This window comes from Medicago sativa, chromosome 7, assembly GCF_051527215.1.
Source record: "Medicago sativa cultivar Bolivia chromosome 7, Bolivia_mono, whole genome shotgun sequence".
NCBI classification, from domain to species: Eukaryota; Viridiplantae; Streptophyta; class Magnoliopsida; order Fabales; family Fabaceae; genus Medicago; species Medicago sativa.
In genome coordinates, this window is record NC_140755.1 from 48,481,883 (window position 1) to 48,491,922 (window position 10,040).

A 10,040-nucleotide genomic window follows, 5' to 3' on the forward strand; every position below is an offset into this window, starting at 1 on the left:
AGAGATCAACTACAGGCTATTGCACTTTTCTGGGTGGTAATCTTGTGACTTAGAAGAGTAAAAAACAAACTGTGGTATCTAGATCTAGTGCTGAAGCAGAGTTCAGGGCAATGGCACAAGGGATATGTGAGCTGCTATGGCTGAAAAGCGTCCTAGAAGACTTGAGGATAAAGAGTGATGAACCAATGAGACTTTATTGTGATAATAAATCTGCTATTAGCATAGCTCATAATCTGCTATTATGGTCTAATTTTCACTCCATATATCTCTTCCCAAGGCAATCTTACAGATCTTCTAACTAAGGATTTGAACAACAAAAACTTTGAAAGAATTGTTTCCAAGCTGGGAATGATAGATATTCATTCACCAGCTTGAGGGGGAGTGTTGTAAATAATGAAGTTTTACTATTATTAGTAGTAATTTGTAATTGGCCTATTAGTCATTAGTCGGGCCCATTAGGTTAGAATAGCCTACATAAAATATAATATTCAGTTTTCAGAGTGTTCATATATCCATGCCTATATAAAATAAAAATTATATTATTAACCATAATAGTGTGAATCTAGGTAAATTTTAAAATAACAATTTAAGTTACAAAATTTTCCCTACAAACAATTGTAGCCAACCAAGAACTTTTCAATGTGCATAACATAACTTCATATCTTTACCGATATCAAGATTGACTATTTCAAGAGTGTTAATGCAAGGAATCAATTTGCAAACCATCCACACCTAATTCGAATTTTTTTCATCATATTTGGATTAAATTAAATACATAAGTCAAGATGGGGCCAGCTTGTATCATTAGTCTTATGAACTTCACACAAATATTTGTTGCTCCCTCCGTCCCAAATTGTATGACGTTTTGGGCACTTCACACATATTAAGAAATGTACTACCTCCGTCCCTAATTATAAGACCCTTTTGAGAATTTTTTTTGTCCCTTTTTATAAGACCCCTTTGCTATTTCCAACTACATTAATTATTTTTTTACATACATGCCCCTATTTATTATACATCTTTTTCTTCAATAAGCAATAAATAACATGTTGAAAACATAAACCAACCATCTCTCTTAAAGGATAAAATTGTAAAACCAATAGTAATTACAAACATATTTAATACAAATATCCACTATCTTAATTCCCGTTATTTTTTCAAAAGGGTCCTATAATTAGGGACGGAGGTAGTAATAAATATTGTGTGGGAAAGAGATATTATGAGTTGTTTTACAAAATTATCCTTAATAAATGATATAGGAAAAATAAATGAAAGAATTGAAAGAAGAGAGTAATAAATAGTTAAGGATATAATAGGAAAATTAACATTAATATTTCATTGGTATTGTAAAGTGACATATAATTTGGGACAATTTTTTTTTTCCCTAAAGTGACATACAATTTGGGACCGATGGAGTAGCATTTTCCATAAATCACGTTAATATTGACCCATTTCACAAGGCTCAAGTCTTCCGAAAACATTGCCAAGAAAGACCGGTATTGCATTGCAGATTTGCAGTCAATGGAAACAGTTGACTCTTTCAGTTCTGAAACAGTATAAAGCATGTACTTGGATGGATTTGGATCCTCATCTGTCGTATTTTTTACTTCATTTTTCTCTATTTTCAATCCCCACCACTGAACATATTCTCTATTTTCAACCAAAAAAATAAAACCCCAACAAACTAGATCATAACTAAGTCCATAAATGTCGTGTTTAGAAGGGTAGATTTTGTCATTAATACCCCTGTTTTATAACTTCTCTCTATAAATATGTGAAATACTGCATGAAACAAACTACACAAACACATGTATCTTAGAGTATTCACCATATAAACATATCCCGCCATGGTGTTCCTATTTTCAAACCTTCAGTCCAAAAAGCTCTTCCCCTTTTGGCTGCTGCTTTCAACTTGTTTTTGTGCCTTCACTACTTCATCTGCAACTTTACAAAGTAGAGAATCAAGTGCTTTGTTGAAGTGGAAAACAAGTCTTGACAACAATAGCCAAGCTTTGTTATCTTCATGGAGTGGCAATAATTCATGCAAATGGCTTGGAATTTCTTGTAATGAAGATTCCATTTCTGTCTCTAAGGTAAATCTCACAAATATGGGATTGAAAGGTACGCTTGAAAGTCTTAACTTCTCATCACTTCAAAATATCCAAACCCTAAACATAAGTCACAATTCCTTAAATGGAAGTATTCCTGCCCATATTGGAATGTTGTCCAAACTTTGCTCATCTTGATCTTAGTTTCAATCTTCTCTCAGGAACAATTCCATATGAAATAACACAGTTGGTTAGCATTCACACTTTATATTTGGATAATAATCTTTTTAGTAGTTCCATTCCTGAAGAAATAGGTGAATTAAGAAATCTGAGAGAACTTGGTATCTCAAATGCAAATCTCACAGGGACTATCCCAACTTCCATTGGGAATCTGACCTTGTTGTCATATTTGTATTTAGGAGGAAACAACCTTTATGGTAACATTCCAAAAGAACTTTGGAATTTGAACAACTTAACCTTCTTTAGAGTTCAGTTAAATAAATTTAATGGTTTTGTGTCTGTCCAAGAAATTGTGAACTTGCATAAGCTAGAGACTCTTGATCTTGGTGAATGTGGTATTTCCATTAATGGTCCCATCCTCCAAGAACTTTGGAAGTTGGTAAATTTGTCATACCTTTCTCTTGATCAATGCAATGTCACAGGGGCTATTCCATTTTCTATAGGAAAGTTGGCCAACAGCTTGACATATCTAAATTTAGTACACAACCAAATTTCTGGCCACATCCCCAAGGAAATTGGAAAGTTACAAAAGCTAGAATATTTATACCTGTTTCAAAATAACTTATCTGGTAGTATTCCAGCTGAAATTGGGGGATTGGCGAACATGAAAGATTTAAGGTTGAATGACAACAATCTTTTTGGTTTTATTCCTCGTGAAATTGGAAAGTTAAGGAAGCTAGATCATCTACATCTTTTTGACAATAACTTATCTGGTCGCTTTCCTGTGGAAATTGGGGGGTTGGTGAACCTAAAAGAGTTATGGTTGAATGACAACAATCTTTCTGGTTCGATTCCTCGTGAAATTGGAATGCTGAGAAAGGTTGTTTCAATTAATTTGGACAATAACTTTCTCTCTGGTGAAATCCCACCTACAGTTGGAAACTGGAGTGATTTACAGTATATTACATTTGGTAAAAACAATTTCAGTGGGAAGCTTCCAAAGGAAATGAATTTGCTTATCAATTTGGTAGAACTGCAAATGTATGATAATGACTTCATTGGTCAGCTGCCTCACAACATTTGCATTGGTGGGAATTTGAAATACTTCGCTGCTCAAAATAACCACTTCACTGGCCGAGTTCCAAATAGTTTGAAGAACTGCTCTAGCATTATAAGACTTAGACTTGAACAAAACCAACTGTCTGGAAATATAACAGAAGACTTTGGTGTATTTCCAAAGTTGGTTTACATGCAATTAAGTCAAAACAATTTTTATGGACACCTTTCATCCAATTGGGAAAAGTTCCATAACCTGACAACCTTCAATATTTCCAATAATAATATATCAGGCCATATACCACCAGAAATAGGAAAGGCACCCAATTTGGGTTCACTTGACTTATCTTCAAACCATCTCACAGGAAAAATTCCAAAGGAGTTAAGCAACTTATCTTTGTCCAAGGTCTTGATAAGCAACAACAATCTCTCAGGAAACATTCCTGTAGAAATATCATCCTTAGAGCTTGAGACCTTAGACCTTGCAGAAAATGATCTAAGTGGCTTCATCACAAAACAACTTGCAAATTTGCCTAAGATATTGAACTTAAATTTGAGCCATAACAAATTCACAGGAAATATTCCTCTTGAATTTGGACAATTTAAAGGTCTTCGAAGCCTTGATCTCAGTGGAAATTTTTTGGATGGAACAATCCCATCAATGCTTACACAGTTGAAATACTTGGAAACATTGAATATCTCACATAATAATCTTTCTGGTTTTATTCCCTCTAGCTTTGATCAAATGTTAAGCTTGACATCTGTTGATATATCTTATAACCAATTGGAGGGTCCACTCCCCAATATTCGAGCTTTCAGCAATGCTACAATTGAAGTGGTGAGAAATAATAAAGGCTTGTGTGGTAATGTCTCTGGCTTAGAGCCCTGCCCAACATCAAGCATCGAATCTCATCATCATCATACAAAGAAAGTCTTATTGATAGTTTTACCTTTTGTAGCTGTTGGAACTCTAGTTATAGCCTTATTTTGCTTCAAATTCTCGAATCATCTTTTCCAAAGATCAACCACCAATGAAAACCAGGTTGGAGGGAACATCATTGTACCGCAAAATGTATTTACAATATGGAACTTTGATGGAAAAATTGTGTTTGAGAACATTGTGGAAGCCACAGAAGATTTTGATGAGAAACATCTGATTGGAGTTGGAGGGCACGGAAGGGTCTACAAAGCACAGTTGCACACAGGTCAAGTAGTTGCTGTGAAAAAGCTCCATTCAGTGGCAAATGGAGAAAATCCAAATCTAAAATCATTCACAAATGAGATCCAAGCTCTAACCGAAATTCGACATCGTAATATTGTGAAGTTGTATGGATTTTGCTCACATTCTCAGTTGTCATTTTTGGTTTATGAGTTCGTAGAGAAAGGTAGTTTGGAAAAGATTTTGAAAGATGATGAAGAAGCAATTGCGTTTGATTGGAATAACAGGGTGAATGTCATCAAAGATGTAGCCAATGCTTTATGCTACATGCATCATGATTGCTCGCCTCCAATTGTTCATCGAGATATATCAAGCAAGAATATTCTTCTGGATTCGGAATGTGTGGCTCATGTCTCTGACTTTGGAACAGCTAAGCTTCTTGATCTTAATTTAACGAGCTCAACCTCGTTTGCATGCACATTTGGATATGCTGCTCCAGGTTAATTCCCATTCTTTCATCTTATTAATACATAAGTAATATTTTACTATGTTCGTCCTTGCTAATAATTTTGTAACCAAACAATTTCATAATTATCTATATCTTATGTTTAATTTTTCTATTTGATTAGTACATGATTCCTATTTTTGTTTTGATACAGAACTTGCATACACAACCAAAGTGAATGAGAAGTGTGATGTTTACAGTTTTGGAGTGTTAGCATTGGAAATACTTTTTGGAAAACATCCTGGAGATGTTATATCCTTATTGAACACCATTGGCTCTATACCTGATGCTAAGCTAGTAATAGATATGTTCGACCAACGTCTCCCTCATCCTTTGAATCCCATTGTCGAGGAGTTAGTATCGATTGCAATGATAGCTTTTGCATGTTTGACTGAAAGTTCACAATCTCGCCCGACCATGGAGCAGGTGTCAAGGAGCTTGTAATGTCAAAGTGGTTTCACACAAATATCTGAAGATTATACTTAGTTAATATGCTTGAGTTTTACTTATTCTTCCTTGTTTTTTAATTTTGTAAACCTTTTTTGACTTGTTTGTATTATAAGTTGCTTCACAAAAAATTGTATTGTCAGAATAATGGATTTCGATTCAATATAGTGGATTTCTGTCTTGCTGATATCAAAATAATTTGATAGAAAAGTTTATCATTACTTTCTTAGTTAAATCTTGAATCTAAAATTCATGAGTTGATAATCTTTTATGCCTACGATCACCATCTTTTGAAGTGTTTTTAATTCAGAATTATTTGTGTTACCAACTATTCCAGTTTGATCTTTCTCTTGGTTATCGTCTTAATCATGGTATTTTTAGTGATAATGGAAGATCCTTTCTCTTCACTTGTTTGATAGTCACAACACTTGTTTAATCCTATGAGCATTATGATGATGAATCTTAATATATAAAAATTTAAGAATCATTAATTCAGACATGCTAGGTGAAGTTGCAATGTTAGTGTAATTGTCACTCAAAGAAACATTAGAAATGATAGTGTTGATAGAAGTCTTCCAAGAAATAAACCTATTATGAATAAATCTCTAAGTAATGTCATTATGCTAGATAAACTTAACCCAAAGAACATTAATCCCTCGAGGTCTTTGAAATTTTAAAAGCTCCTTTGAAAGTAGGATCAACAATATCAACAGAATTATTCCGAACAATCATATTGAGAATCGAATCAACCGACTCGAGTAATTTAACATGATAGAGTTAAGGATATACCAGAAGTAATTCCTAATGAAATCACTCACCTTGGCATTAAGATCAATAGAATGCTCATCAACTAAAGGTTCACCATCTTTCAAAAAAAAAAAAAAAAACTAAAGGTTCACCAAGACAATTATTTAACCAGAAATTGATTGTCTTCCCATCACCCAACCATCTAGAGTTGTCGTGAACAACTAAGATTTCACTTTTGATACCATACAGATAGAAGAATAAATATGGTGGTTTATTATGTTAATATCCTGTTTGTTATAGTTTTTTTTTTTAAGGAAAAAAATCATTTTTTTAAGGAATAAATATGGTGGTTTATTATGTTAATATCATGTTTGCATCCGTTTGTTACTGCTTTCTTAAAAAATCAGAATCTAAAAAAAAATCTAAAAACAGCTTCAAATGAGAAGCTGTTAAGAGCAACTTATCAAAAAATAGATTTTTTTTTAGAGCAGAGAGAAAATATGATTTAAAAAATTGAACTATGTAACAAAAAATCTCTTTTTATATAGTTTTATCCAAACAAACTTAATTATTTGTGAAAATTGTTGTTGACACATCTTGTTAGGCTGAGAAACACGAGTAAAATACCGAAATACCCTCTCGGTAATTAACTGCCGAGGAAATATGAAACCGGTTGCAGTTAACTACCGAGGAAAACCTCAGTTAACTACCGCCGGTTTCATATTTCATCGGTAGTTAACTACCGAGGCGCCCTGATGCTATATCAGGGGCAGAAGCTTCAACTTTTGGTCCTGTAATATGTTAAAAACACAAATATAATGTCATCACGAATAACACAACTTAATTGGCGCATAATGTGTTCAAATGGAAAAACAAAATTGGCTCAATTTAACAAACAATGATTAAACGAACAAAGTAATGAACCAATTTCATCAAAATGTCATCCAAATACAAACAACATAATGTCATCAAAATACAAACATAATGTCATCAAAATCCGAAAAGTAAAAAACAAGTCCTAATCCTATTGCTGGTCCAGGTCCTGCTGATGCTGCTGGTGCCTCCTCCTAGGCCTCTGGCCTCGCCTCCTGGTAATGATCGGCACGATCTGCTGCCTAACATCATGCAAGGCCGCATACAACTGCTTAGGGGTCATGCTCATCACCTGCTGACTCAAAAACGCATCAGCATGGGCAACAACGCCGCTAACCATGTCATAGGTATTAGGCGAGCTTCTCGCCTCGTACGACTCCCACTGCTCTGCAATGATCTGCTCCTCATTTGGAGGCCTCGGAATATCTCCCGGAAGAAGTGGCAAAATCTAAGGGTGAGACACAACGGTGTACCATCGTACATAGCCATTCGCCATGCCTCATGTCTGCTCTTCTACATGCTCACCCCAATCGGCCGCCTTAAGCGTGTGAGTGTGGAAGTAGACTAAAGCCTGCACAATCTCAGCCAGTGACAGCTCTACAACATCCTACGAATGTCTAGGGACGGTCTGGACGTATCCGTACTGCCTCAAAACCCTTTCGGGCAAGTGACGGTACATTCCTATCTCCTTTTGGTCTCAAGGAATTTGGCAATGAATGTAAAAGTAACTAAGTTTTACTTTCAAAGATTGACATTAAAATAATTTGTTTAAAAGAAGCTTTAAAGGTTGTAACAAACTGAACTTGCAAAAATAATTATTACATAATCATTTCTTAACTACAAATATGGTTTAGCTCATAATGAACTTAAACACAAAAATAGAAAGGAAGAATATAAGAGATAAAAACATAATTTTATAAATCATATAAAGAGAGCAGAGTTTACTAAAGAGAAATTACAATCCTTTGAGGATGAAGGTGAGTCTTTGCAACGCTCACTAAATAATTTACTCTAATGACTCTAAACCTTTAAGATCTAATTACTATGCTTTCAAGATGAAATGAATGAAAATATTAGATGAAGAAGAATGGTTTGAATATCTAAGTTGGTGGCTAGGGTTGATTGGAGGTTGTTGCCTTTAGTCTTTATTCGATTGAGCACAACACAACACACCACTAGCACACCCTTGCAAATGAAGGCTTGTTGTCCTTTTATATTACAAGTTCTTTCTTATCTTTTAGGCCCTTTTAGTACCATGTGATGGTCTTTGCCATAACCATTAAACATATGAATATACCTTATCCCTTTGGTTTACTATTTGAGACTCCCTTATCTTTCCAAACACAAGATGTTCTAGACCCATTTTAATGCATATCCAATAAACCAAGTCTATTACGTCGCAACATGGTAGCTTCCTACATCACCAGAGCTGCCAACCTTATCTTTGGGAATCAACATATTCCTTCTTCCTCGTACTACACTCAATGGAGTCAGCTCATGTAAACTTAGTCCTTAAGAGTTGCAAATAAGCGACCCAAGGTCGTAAACTTGTATGACCCGTACTGAGAGATCTTCAACAACGTAGCTCTTGACTCCTTTTTCCAGCGCTATATCTTTGAACATCTTCATACCACCTGTCATTCAAACCAACAATAGAAAACATAAAAGGTTGCGAAAACTTAAATAAACATAAAAAACTGAAATAAAAGTTCTTAAAACAATAAAATAGATACACTTCGTTAATCAAAATAGTCTCTCCATTAAAATATGATCCCTCCGTCTTAAAATAACTTGTAAAGAAAAATTGTTTTGAAATAATTGACTCATTTCACTCTTCAGTGAATATTAATTGTTCTTTTTCTCAATTATAACTCTAATTAATAATGTTTTCATTACTCCCGATTCAAAAAAAAAATAATAATAATAAAGAATGGGCCAATATTTAGCAAACATGCCTAAAACCATTTTTTTTCCTTTCTCTTTCACCTATACACATTGATTTGGAAAAAAAACTTTATTCCCAATTTATAGAATTCTGCTCTTTACCCAAACAATTATGCTCATTCCCAAAGTAAAATACATATATACCCCTACGCAACTTAACATGCGCCAGTACAAAGTGTACGTAACTTAAGTCACGTAGCGTGACTTAAGTTACGCTAGTACAAAATATCACATGACTTAAGTCACGTAGCGTGTCTTTAGTCACGCTAGTGTAAACAATGGTTCAGAGCATGCCCCATGCCTAGGATCTGTAGCGTGACTTAACTCACGCTAGTTTTAACACTAGCGTGATTTAACTCACGCAAGCTTTAACACAAGCGTGAGTTAACTCACGCTGCTGCTGGTGCACTTCTCGCACCAGAACAGACTGGCAGTGGCACTAGCTACTGTCTTGTTCCTTCATTCCCTGTTTATAGTACAAGCATTCATTGATTCAACCAAAACTCATAATTTAGAGAACATGCATTCAATCAATAATAATTTGGAAATGCAATTTTAACGAAAATTAACGCAAATGTCATAAAGAGGCGCAACCGCGCAAATGTAAATATCATACAACCAGCTGCTAGACCTAAATGTAAATACCAAAAAGTCGAGAAAAATACTACAAATATCCAAAAAGTCATAAAATGTAGTCCTAAAATAAGACACTACTGGTCCTCCTGTGGACTCCTAGACCTCCTCCTCGGAACCGGTTGCTGTTCAAACACGCTATAGTCGGTACGGAGGCCCTCCAAAATGCCAAAGAAGAGTGGATTAGAAACCACCTCTGGAATCTGCATCGCATGCTCCGCTCTGCCTCGCATGCTGCTGATGACCTGCAATGGATCGGGAGGATGTCTGGCCCACTCCTGGTCAACAAGAATATCCTGGTAGACAGGTCTCGACATGACAATATCAGGCTCTGGAGCAAGGTTGACGATGAGAGGATGGGACACACGGTAGAACCACCTAACGTACCTATCCGAATGCTTCCAAGGCTCGTCGTCTGGGACCTGGCGACCCCTCTGCTGGTGGGGAA

The 10,040-nt window shown here is 35.3% G+C and overlaps 1 pseudogene across 1 annotated transcript; it reads left to right on the plus strand.

The window, feature by feature from the left end:
* Nucleotides 1-1,751: 1,751 nt before the first annotated feature.
* LOC146906361 (uncharacterized) lies at nucleotides 1,752-5,590 on the plus strand (annotated as a pseudogene). Its single transcript, XR_015017505.1, has 2 exons — nucleotides 1,752-4,942; nucleotides 5,103-5,590. The product of XR_015017505.1 is annotated as an uncharacterized LOC146906361 (transcript).
* The last annotated feature ends 4,450 nt before the right edge of the window (nucleotides 5,591-10,040 follow it).